The sequence below is a fragment of the Globicephala melas genome, chromosome 16, assembly GCF_963455315.2.
Source record: "Globicephala melas chromosome 16, mGloMel1.2, whole genome shotgun sequence".
In the NCBI taxonomy this organism is placed as follows: Eukaryota; Metazoa; Chordata; class Mammalia; order Artiodactyla; family Delphinidae; genus Globicephala; species Globicephala melas.
Genome location: NC_083329.1, coordinates 61,324,055 through 61,334,391, shown reverse-complemented (window position 1 = coordinate 61,334,391; position 10,337 = coordinate 61,324,055). Strand labels below are relative to the sequence as shown.

At 52.3% G+C, this 10,337-nt stretch overlaps 1 long non-coding RNA gene across 1 annotated transcript; it reads left to right on the top strand.

The window, feature by feature from the left end:
* The first annotated feature begins 202 nt into the window (after positions 1-202).
* Positions 203-6,997, top strand: LOC132593603 (uncharacterized). Its single transcript, XR_009559262.1, has 3 exons — positions 203-579; positions 2,138-2,200; positions 6,798-6,997. It is a non-coding gene; the product is annotated as an uncharacterized lncRNA (long non-coding RNA).
* The last annotated feature ends 3,340 nt before the right edge of the window (positions 6,998-10,337 follow it).

Here is a 10,337-nt window from a genome sequence, read left to right as displayed (position 1 = left end):
TCACAAGGTTGGTTTAGAGCAAAGGAGAAAGTGTCTATGAAAGTGCTTAGCAAGTGAGGAATTACTATTGTTCCTGAAAATCTGATGATGAATAATAACATTAAAGAGATCTGATGGGGGGGAGGGTGGTTCAGTTCTGCCTCACAGGGGCCCTGCCAAAAGCCATCCAGTGGCTTCCATTGCCCTTAGGGAGAAGGCCAGAATCCTTCCCGCAGCTGCCGAGGCCCTGCCGGTCTTCCTCAGAGGATGTTTCTCCAACCTCTGCTTCAGAGAATTTGGTGCATTTGTGAGTTGATCTCCGCGGTGACTGAATAAGGCCTGTCTGCCCCCTAGACCGTAAGCCCATGACGGCGGGACTTGCCCTTAATAACTGCAGCATTTGCAGGATAAACAGGGATGCACAGAGGTGGTGGGTTCCCTGCCTCCCTTCAAAGTCCCACAGGGCTCCCTAGATTCTTCCTGGGGGCCGCGCCCTGGAAACCAAGCGGCAGCTGGAAGCCAGGAGAGGGGGTGAGCAGCCCGCCGGGCCTTGCAGCTGGAGGTCGTGTCTCCTAGGAGGAGCCTATCACTGGCTGGTCGGTAAGAGGACACTTAGGCCTTCAGTTCATACAAGATTAGCAGCAGGAGAATGACCCCCTTGTGCAAATGGGGAAACTAAGGCCCAGAGAGACCAAATGACTCTGCCCAAACCAAACCGGTGGTAGCAGCGTCCAGGCCAGGAGTTAAGATTTGCCTGTGCTCATGCAATATGTTCCTGACAGATCTCACATCTCCTCTTAGGCCAGTGGTTTTCCACCCTCTGTTCCATCTAAGCTCCAGGTGTTACCATGTGGGTTGGGGGGAGCATAGGCCCTGGTGAGGGAGACGATGGGGGCTCAGAAGCCTCCTGTGGAAAAGAGCAGAGACCAGATTGCCTGGCTTCCAGTTCTGACTCCATCACTCACTGTTGTGTGATCTTTGGCGAGTTACTTAACCTCTCTGAGCCTCAGTTTCTTCATCTATAAAATGGAAATAATACATATTTCACAGGATTAGTGTGAGGATTAAGTGGTTTATTTTTGCATGCGTTGCATACGTGTTCGTGGTACGTGTAAAGCCCTTAGGAGAGTGTGTGCACATACCAAGTGCTACGTACGTGTTAGCTGCCATTTCCATCCTACCCTCCCTCCCCCAGCTATTCCTACAGCCTATCGAGGGGAGAGTGGTGGTAAGGGTCCCATACAGCCGATGCAGGGGGTCTGGGGATGGCTGAGGGGACAGGAACATCTCCAGCATTCTGTCCTGCTCCGGGCTACTGAAGTTCAGGAAGTCCGTGTGCAGCCAGGGAGACTCTGAGCGGAGGTGGCCACGTCCCCCAGAGAGGGCTGGCGGTGGGCGCAGGCCAGGCCACACTGTGGAGGCTGAGAGGATAGGAGGAGGGCGCAGCTGAGAGAGTCTTTCAGCCACGCAGGGATGCTGGGTAGGCACCCATCCCAGGCAAAGGGAGCTGGAGGCGTTCATCCACCTCTGGGCAGTTGGGTGAGCCCTTGGTGACGCCCCTTGGGGGGATGCTGGTTCAAGCAAGGGTCCCCTAGTACAAAGACTGCCGAAGCCTGGGGGCGACAGTTTGTGAGCAAGGGGCCTCCGTGAGAGCTGAGTGGGAGGTGGCAGTGGGCGGAGAGAGATGGGGGAAGGGGGGAATGGTGGTTGAATGCCAGGGGCTAACAGCGGAGCTCTTCCCTGGGACCCACACAACTCCTGCAAAATCTCCAGAAATCCCAGATGCTCATGAGGACTGGATTCCTCCTGACGGTTTGTGCAGGAACCAAATTCTGCATCTGGGTTGGTATGAGGGGCAGAGCTGGGGCCACAGGCAGTGGGCCCCCAAGTCTCTATGTTTGCAGGAGCCCCAGAAATCTTCAGTCTATGGGAACCTGGAGGGTTCAAGGATTTCTCACCTGGAATGCCATGGGCAGGGGGATGGAGGGTCACAGAGCCACAGGGGACTAAATACTGGGCAGGAGCCCTGAACCAGGAGGCTGGGATGATATTTTTTGCTAATATATACTGTACTTGGGTCTGACACTGGCATTGGGCCAGTTTGCAAGGTGCTTTCACTGAATAATCTCGTTCTGTGTTTCATTATTCCACCTTACAGATGTGGCCACTGATGCACTGAGAATAAAGGGACCTGTCCAAGGGAGGCATCCAGAGCTGGAAGGTGAGCCCCAATGGGGGTTCAGCCCCAGAGCGTCTGGGCCCTGCCCCTAGGAGGCCGGTGAGCGAAGGGACTTAGCCCTAAGTCCCCGCGCCAGGCTGAGACAGGCGAGGGGCATTTGCTGGGTAAGCGGTGAGGAGAGGGGGTGCCTCCCGCCTGCAGCCCCTCCAGCTAGCTCCCCAGGTTCCCGGGGCACCCTTTGCTGGGGGGGGGGCTGGGGGGGAGAAGAGGGATGTTGGGGGGCAGCCTTGCACCCCGGTTCGGGAGGGCTGGGGCTCCAGGGTGCGCGGGTCCCACCTCGCTGTCCTGGGGAAGGGTGTTCCTCCTGTGGCTCCTTGACCTTCCCACCCACACCGGGCACTGCCAGGCTGGCACTGAGGCTTCCACCAGGTTGCGGGGTAATAAATCTCACGCTTCCCTGAGGCCCGAATTGCAGGACTGCACTTTATCTCAGCGTTGTGCTGTAGGAAAGAAAAAAATCTTTGGGATTCAAATGTATGAAAGTCTCATCCTGTTCTAAACGTAACTAGGGGAGCTCACTAAAGAAATCTCAGGAGGCTTTGATAGAGCAATCCCCACTGACAAAAAAATGTCACTGAAAGCAAATGACTGGAGCCACTCTTGCCTTCTAAGTGAGCGGCAGAATTTGTATCGCCGATTGAGTGGGTCTGCGCTGCTGGGGGCGCTGAGGAAAGTGAGGCTGCGTAAGGGGCCCCTTGTAACCACGGAGAGCACCCTTAATGCGGAGAGAAAATGGTTGTGGAGACGGGGTGGGGGGAGCCACAGAGACAGAGATGGCAGCGGGGGCAGGTGGGAGCGGCTGGGGGCTTTTTAGGATGCAATTTGCCTAATACGTCTAATACTTAATTGTTCTGGCGTGGCTGTCCCCTCAGTCCTTTGGGAATGTCCAAATTAAGGGCTTTGCATGAATCAGGATTTTTGTTTATTTCGGTGGAAATTGAGAGAAATGAACTGATGCATGGGTGAAGATAAAGGGGTGAGCACAGCCCTGGAAATCGGAGCTCAGCAGGCAGTCCCTCCCACGCACACACTCACTGCGGGAAGTCACAGAAATACTGAGGAGGGCCCCAAACTCTGGGCAGAGATTCTAGCCGCTTGAGGACCTCAGGGGGCAGGAACCCCACGCTGACGTGTGGGTTTCAGTAGAGAAATCGCCTCTGCTTTAGCGACTTTGTTGACATGGCACGTATTTGTGTTGGGATAGTTGGGGTAGTGCCCATCTGCAAGCGCACCCCACTTCTCTCCCGTGGAGTCAGAGCCTGTCTGGACTTGGAAGGAGCCTGAAAATCTTCTGGACCCTCAACTTTACAGAATGGGGAGATGGGCCCAGGGAGGAAGTACGTACGTTCTCAGGGTCACACAGTGGGCTATGGCAGCGCTAGGTGGCTCCTTTTCTCAAGTGGGTCTCAAACCCAGAGTGAGGAAGAGGCTGGAGTGGCAGGGGCAGGAGAGACACACTGGGAGCAGGGAGGCGACAGGGCCTGGCTGGTGACGGGAGTGGGGGAGCTGGCCAGCCACTGCCAGAGTTCCCCGCAGGCTCTGCCCGGAGGTGCCCGGGGGAGCTGGGCAGGAATGAAGAGACCAGCACTGGCTGTTGCCTGGAGGGAGAAGGGCAGAGAGAAGGCACCCATCGCACACCCACAGTCCCTAGCCCCGGTTCTACCACCCCACCTGTCCGCAGAGGATGTTGTTATTCCGTGGGGAGGTGGGTCGCAGCCGGCAGAGTCCCCTCCACCACCACCACTCGGACCCCACGTCGGGGAAGCCCAAATGCCGAGCTCCTGGGTGAGTCCTCACCGTGTGCTGGGAGCCCCTGCCCCACCAGCCTATTCTAGGCCTGGAACCTTTGGTTCTGGTGGGGCAGCACCCACCTGGAGGTGTCTCTGGCCCCCACCGTAAAGGGAGAGGGAAAGAGTGTGTTCCTCCTGGGCCCGCACCTCATGGGTCAGGCCCCACCAAGGCCATGGCGGCTGAGGCTCCAGGGCTGCCAGCACCCACCAAACACCTTCAGAGGCAAACACCAGAGCCCAGCCTCAGTGAGTCGCGGGGAAGGGTGCAGAGGATGGGCAGGGGCGTCCTTGGAGGGCTGGCATGGGCGTGGATGAGACGCTTACACAGCCTGTCCAAGTCCTAGGGAGCTGTGAGGATGGAATAACCCATTCTCTCTCCCTTCTACCCAAATGGTAGCTCACAAGGGCATGAAAAGAGGACTTTGGTCTCCCTTCCTGCATCCAGAGAGTCTTAGAATAAGGAAATCTTAGAATTTTTGAATCATAGAATCCTAGAAATACTTGATATTGGGATTCCAGGAATAACTGAAGCATAAGATTTTAAAACACATTTTAATGCACCTTGCTCTTTTATTTACCATCGTATCTTGGAGAATGAGAAAATATGTTAAAAAAATACTAGTAGTTTTCTTTGGGGTCTTGACTCTATTTTTTACTTTTCCCAATTTTCTCTATTTTCCAAACATTTGCAATGAGCATGGATTTTTTTTTATATATAATGAAAAATAATAACATTTAAAGATAGCACGGTGCCTCTCATTACCAGAGGTGGTAGGCTCTTATAACTGAGTGGAGGCTAATAATGTCCTGTTGGCTGGGTCAGTCCTTTTTTTTTCCTCACATACAAAAATATTGGAAAATAAGATTTGTGTGTATGTCTTTTTTTTTTTTTAATTGGAGTATAGTTGTTTTACAATGTTGTGTTAAAACATAAGATTTTAAAATCAGTTGCTAAAATATAAAAACCTTACACTTGCAGAATCTTAGGAAAAAAGACACCAACCTGCCCAGAGAGGTGAAGCAGCTTAGAACTTTTGGCCAGGGGCTCTCGAAGGACTTCAGAATCACCTGGTCCAGCCCCTTCGTTTATATCTGAGGACTCTAGCGAGAGGGCAGGAACTTGTGTGAGGTCACCTTCTTCTGTGGCTCCCATCTCTTCCAAGGGTGGCAGTGCATCTCCCGGCTAGCAGGCAGGCAGGGGGCCGCGTGATGTCGCCGGCCACTCCTGACCCTGGCCCCAGTGCTGTCTCAGACTGGGGCTGCACCTGAGGGAGACGGACCAGATCCAAGGTCTGGGGGCCTCCAGCCTTGTCTCCATACAGTGTGTCCACCTGGCCAGGGGGAGGCGGCAGAGAAGCCCTTGAGACGAAAATGCCTGGTATAGGGGAGAAACTAAAACACTGTGTTTTGAGTGAATGAATGAATGAGTGTTTGTGATGGTCTTAGTGATTAAGAACCTGGAGTAGGACAGACTTGGGACCTGAGTCTTGGCTGTGCCCCTTACGCACCATGTGGCTAGGTGACGAACCTCCCAGAGACGATACCCGTACCCGTATCACAGGTCGGTGAGGACTAAGTGAGATCCTGCCCGATGCCTGATACACAGCAAGTGCTTGCTGAGTGCTAGCTTCATCGTCATTATTGTGAATATTAGTAACAACAGCAAGCCGCCTTAGGACTAGCACCGAGGGCCAGGCCTCCTTCCATTGCAATGTTGGAAACATCCCTCACTTCTTTTAGCTTGGAAAGGTTGCACAGGAATGATGGAGAGCAGGGTCCAGGTGTCAGGCCGCCTGTCTCTATCCCGGAGGCGGTTCTCAGGGCCCATGCAACTGCACGGCTGTGTCCACGCCTGCCCCACGCTTAGCAGAGCCCTGATGGGGTGACCAGATGCTCCGGGTCTGTCAGCCCCCACTCGCTCTCAGAGCCCTGTCGTGGTCTGCCAAGCTTTCTCTGGCCATGGCCACCTTCTTGCAAGGGGCCACCACAGCTGTCACCTTAGGAAGGCTCCTGGATCTCGGAGTCCCCTTGCCCTTGGAGCGGTAGGGACAGGTCTGTGTCGGGGTGGGAAACGTTCTCCTCAACACTCTTAGGGTCCCTGTCTGGGTCTGAAAATTAAACCGATAAAGACAGATTTATAGGAGAAGAGCACGCAGATTTGCTTGATAGAAGTTTTATGTGTCATGGGAACCTTCATAAGAACATGAAGACCTGAAGAAACAGGCCTTAGTGTTTCTGTGCCGGGGGTGATGATGGGGGGTAGTTGTGCGAGGGTGACAGGTTCAGGACTGTGAGGTGAGGGTAGGAAACTGGGGACCGTAGTGAGGCCTGTGTGTTAGGATTCTTCTCGCTGACCCTTTGTCTTCAGAGCTGGAGGCTCCTTTCCTCTGCGTATAAGGGCACCTCTCCCTTGAGGGTTTATGACCTGCTTCAGAGGAGAAGGACGGGGGAAGGGCAGAGTGACCTTCCTGCTTCCGTTGTTTCCTCAGACACCTTCAGATTAAACTATTCAGCATGCCAAGGTGCCATATGTGGGGGCAGCGTTTCTTAAACTCCATCATCTGCATAGATTACCCTCACTCTCTTGCCCATGTGGCCTGGGAGGCCCTCACTATGACTGTCCTCTGTGCCCAGATGGCCTCCCTGGGGCTCCAGCCTGTGACTTCTGTTGGGACTCAGCTGTTGGCCCTGGGGCTCTTGCAGAGACGAGGAGGGAGATGGGAGGGGGAGGGGGAGGGAGAAGGCTAGATCTCAAGGAGGGCAAGAAACTCAGCTTCCCAGTCTTCTAGGGGAGCAGTCAGAGCCTTGTCACGTTCCCGGAAACAGCCAGCCTCCGTGGGGCAGCCTGGCCTCTGGTCCCTTTCTTGCTGGAAACCACCTCCTGGTGGACCTCCAGGCTGTCCACCTGAGATGACCAAGCAGGCAGAGGAAGAGGGGAAGACACAGAGCCTGTTGACCTGGAACTCCGAGGAACACCTGCTCCCTGCATCACTTCAGGTGCCTGAGGGCTTGGGGGAAGGGGGAGGTATGGGTGGAGGTGGAGGTTTAAGGGTGGGATCACGGCTGGGGAGGGACCCAGCTTCCACTGAGGAGAAATCCCCAAGGCCTGCACCCCAGATCTTTTTCTCCTTGAAAAAATTGCACAAGGCATATAGGCTCATTATTGAAAAAAATCTATAAACCTGATGAGAGAAAAGAAAGTTCGTGTTTCTACTTAGCAGACATATTCAGATATGTGCATTTATGAAGTGCATGTGTAAGGGAGGGTGTTTGTACACACACACACACACACACACACACACAGGATGTTACTTTGTGTACCATCAGTAACTTCTCCCCTCCCTACTGCGCCTGCAACAATATAAGAATGACAGCTTTCCATCCTGAAATATGTCAAGCTACATATCTACTTTTAATGACACGTAGTACCCCATTGTATGGCAAATGATCATTTATTTAACCAAATCCCCTAGTACCATAAATTTAGGTTGTTTCTAAATTTTGTTATTGTAAACAGTGATACAAGGTTGATCTTTTCATGTTTACCTCATTTTTCTCAGAAGACATTTCCAGTTAACTTCTGAAGTTAACTTTCCAGAAGTTTACTGGAGTGAAAGGTGTACCAAAGCCACATCTTGAAGGCACCTGATGTGTATTTCCCAGTGCCTTCCAGAAAGGACGTTTACATTTTAGTCTCTCCAATGGCGTAAAAGCACCATAGCCCAAATATTAAAAATTTTGGTTTTCATCATCTTCTCTCAAAAATCTTACGGAAGAAGTCTTGGGCATCCAAACAGATGATATTATCAGAACTTTTTGAATTTGCTGTCTGCATGGTGAGAATTGACATTCATAATGTTGTCCCCAAGAGCGTAGGACATTCAAAGAGCCTTCTCAATCACTGTCTCAGGGACTTCCCTGGTGGCGCAGTGGTTAAGAATCCACCTGCCAATTCAGGGGACACGGGTTTGATCCCTGGTCTGGGAAGATCCCACATGCTGCAGAGCAACTAAGCCCGTGCGCCACAACTACTGAGCCCGCGTGCCACAACGACTGAAGCCCGTGCGCCCAGAGCCTGTGCTCCTCAACATGAGAAGCCACTGCAGTGAGAAGCCTGTGCACCACAACGAAGAGTAGCCCCCGTTCGCCGCAACTAGAGAATGCCTGCGCGCAGCGACAAAACAACGTAGCCCCCCCTTCCAAAAATTAATAATAATAATAAAATACTTCTAAAAAAAAAATCACCATCTCAGCTGATCCTCTTGCCAAGTGGTCAGCAAGACGTAGGAGGCAGAATACTGGTCTGGGGGGTAGGAGACCCAGATTCTAGTTCAGCCGTCTTCGTGTCTGACCATTAGTGTATCACTTTACCCATCATGTAGAAGACAGGAAAAGCCATCTCTGGACTGAGCCTTCCGCAGGGCAGTCATGAAGATTGGGACAGTGGCCATGAGATCCCTTTGTGTTAGCCTGTCCCTTGTATAAAGTGTTATCAAGGAAGTAGGTGTGGTATTAGTAATGTGGCTTTCATTCGAGATTAATTTCTGGAAATGAGTGCTTGAGTGTAGGGAAATACATTGCTAACATTTATTGAACACATACTATATACCAGGCACTGTGACATGCCAGCTAATATCTCACTAAATCTTTACAGCAACGCTATGAAGTTGGTGCTATTATCATTCCCATTTCACAGATGAAGAAACTGAGACTCATAGAGGTTGAGTCACTTGCCTAAAGTCACACAGCTAGCAAAGGGTACAGACAATCTCTATATAGGCAGTTGAGGGGAGATAGTGCAATTGACAAAACACACACCTGTAATTCTGTATGCAGGACAGCCTCAGTTATCCAGTAAGTGACAGTCTTTGCAAAAAGAGAAGGGCTGGGGCTCCTAGTATCGAAATCCACTTACTGATTAATCTAATGCTCTAGCTGGGAACAGTTCTCATATGAATCAGAAGCCAAGACTCAGAGTCACGAGGTACTTGCAGAAGGCCACACGATGAGCAGTTGAGCTGGCTCTAAAGCCACCAAGCCTATCCTTCCACTCAGTGAGTAACTACAGAGCTGGAATGTGGTCAGGACGCAACAGGGGGTCAGTCAACACCTACTGCAGTGAATGGAATTGGAGTCCCTCTGGGAATTTTCTGTAATTTAGAATGCAGTAGAATACACTTCACTCAGAACTTTTCCTGATCCGTGACTATGGACAAAACCTTCCCCGGGACTTCCCTGGTGGCTCAGTGGTTAAGGATCTGCCTGCTAACACAGGGGACACGGGTTCGAGCCGTGATCCGGGAAGATCCCACATGCCACGGAGCAACTAAGCCTGTGTTCCACAACTACTGAGCCTGCTCTCTAGAGCCACAACTACTGAGGCCACGTGCCACAACTACTGAAGCCCGCGCGCCTAGAGCCTGTGCTCCGCAACAAGAGAAGCCACTGCAATGAGAAGCCCGCACACCGCAACAAAGAGTAGCCCCCACTCACCACAACTAGAGAAAACCCGCACAGCAACGAAGACCCATAAATAAATTAAAAAAAAAAAAAGCTTCCCTTCTCTAGGGCTCAGTGATTTAATGAAATGCTCCTTGGGCAATTGTTGCAGCCAAGAGCTTGTCCCATTGTCTCAGGGCCTTGAGGCCACTGTTACGTGGATGCAGCGAGTTAGGGGATGGGGAGCTAGAGAGCTAAGGGGCGGACCTGAGCAAGCTAGAGTAGCCACAAAGGGGCAGTGTGTGTGTCCAGGGTGGGGCTCTCAGACACGAGGCAAGTCTTGTAAATGAGGGTGTGGACTATGGTGAATGAGAGCTCATACTAGTGTATCAAGGACCCTGGGTTTCCACAGCTTCTGGTGTTTCAAGAGGAACCCTAGATCCTGGTTTTAAATCTGGTCTGCTGAGCTGGGCAAAGGTGGGCTGGGCTGGACCCTCCCACGGGAGCATCTTGTCTTGGAGCCTTCCTCTCCTCCCCATTTGCCTCGCTCTCCTAGTCCAGGGTGTGCAGCTCCAGGTCCAGTTACCTTAAAGGGCGGAGGGCCCTTACTTTACCTAGGCTAGACAGGTCTGGAGGGGACATGCCTAGCTGCTCTAGAAGGAGAGGCCTAGGAGCCAGGGGACCTGGTTTGGGGCGTGACTGAGGGGAGTGATAGTGATTTTTATTACTGGGAACCCCACTTATTTCTGTCATTTGAACTTAGATCATAGACTGTCCAGGTAGGAAGAAGGGGCCTTAGTGAGCTGAGGGGTGAACGGGGGCCCAACGAGAGGAAGGACTGTGTGGGGACAGACGGCTCGTTGAGGGCAGGATCAAGTGCCGTGAAGGTT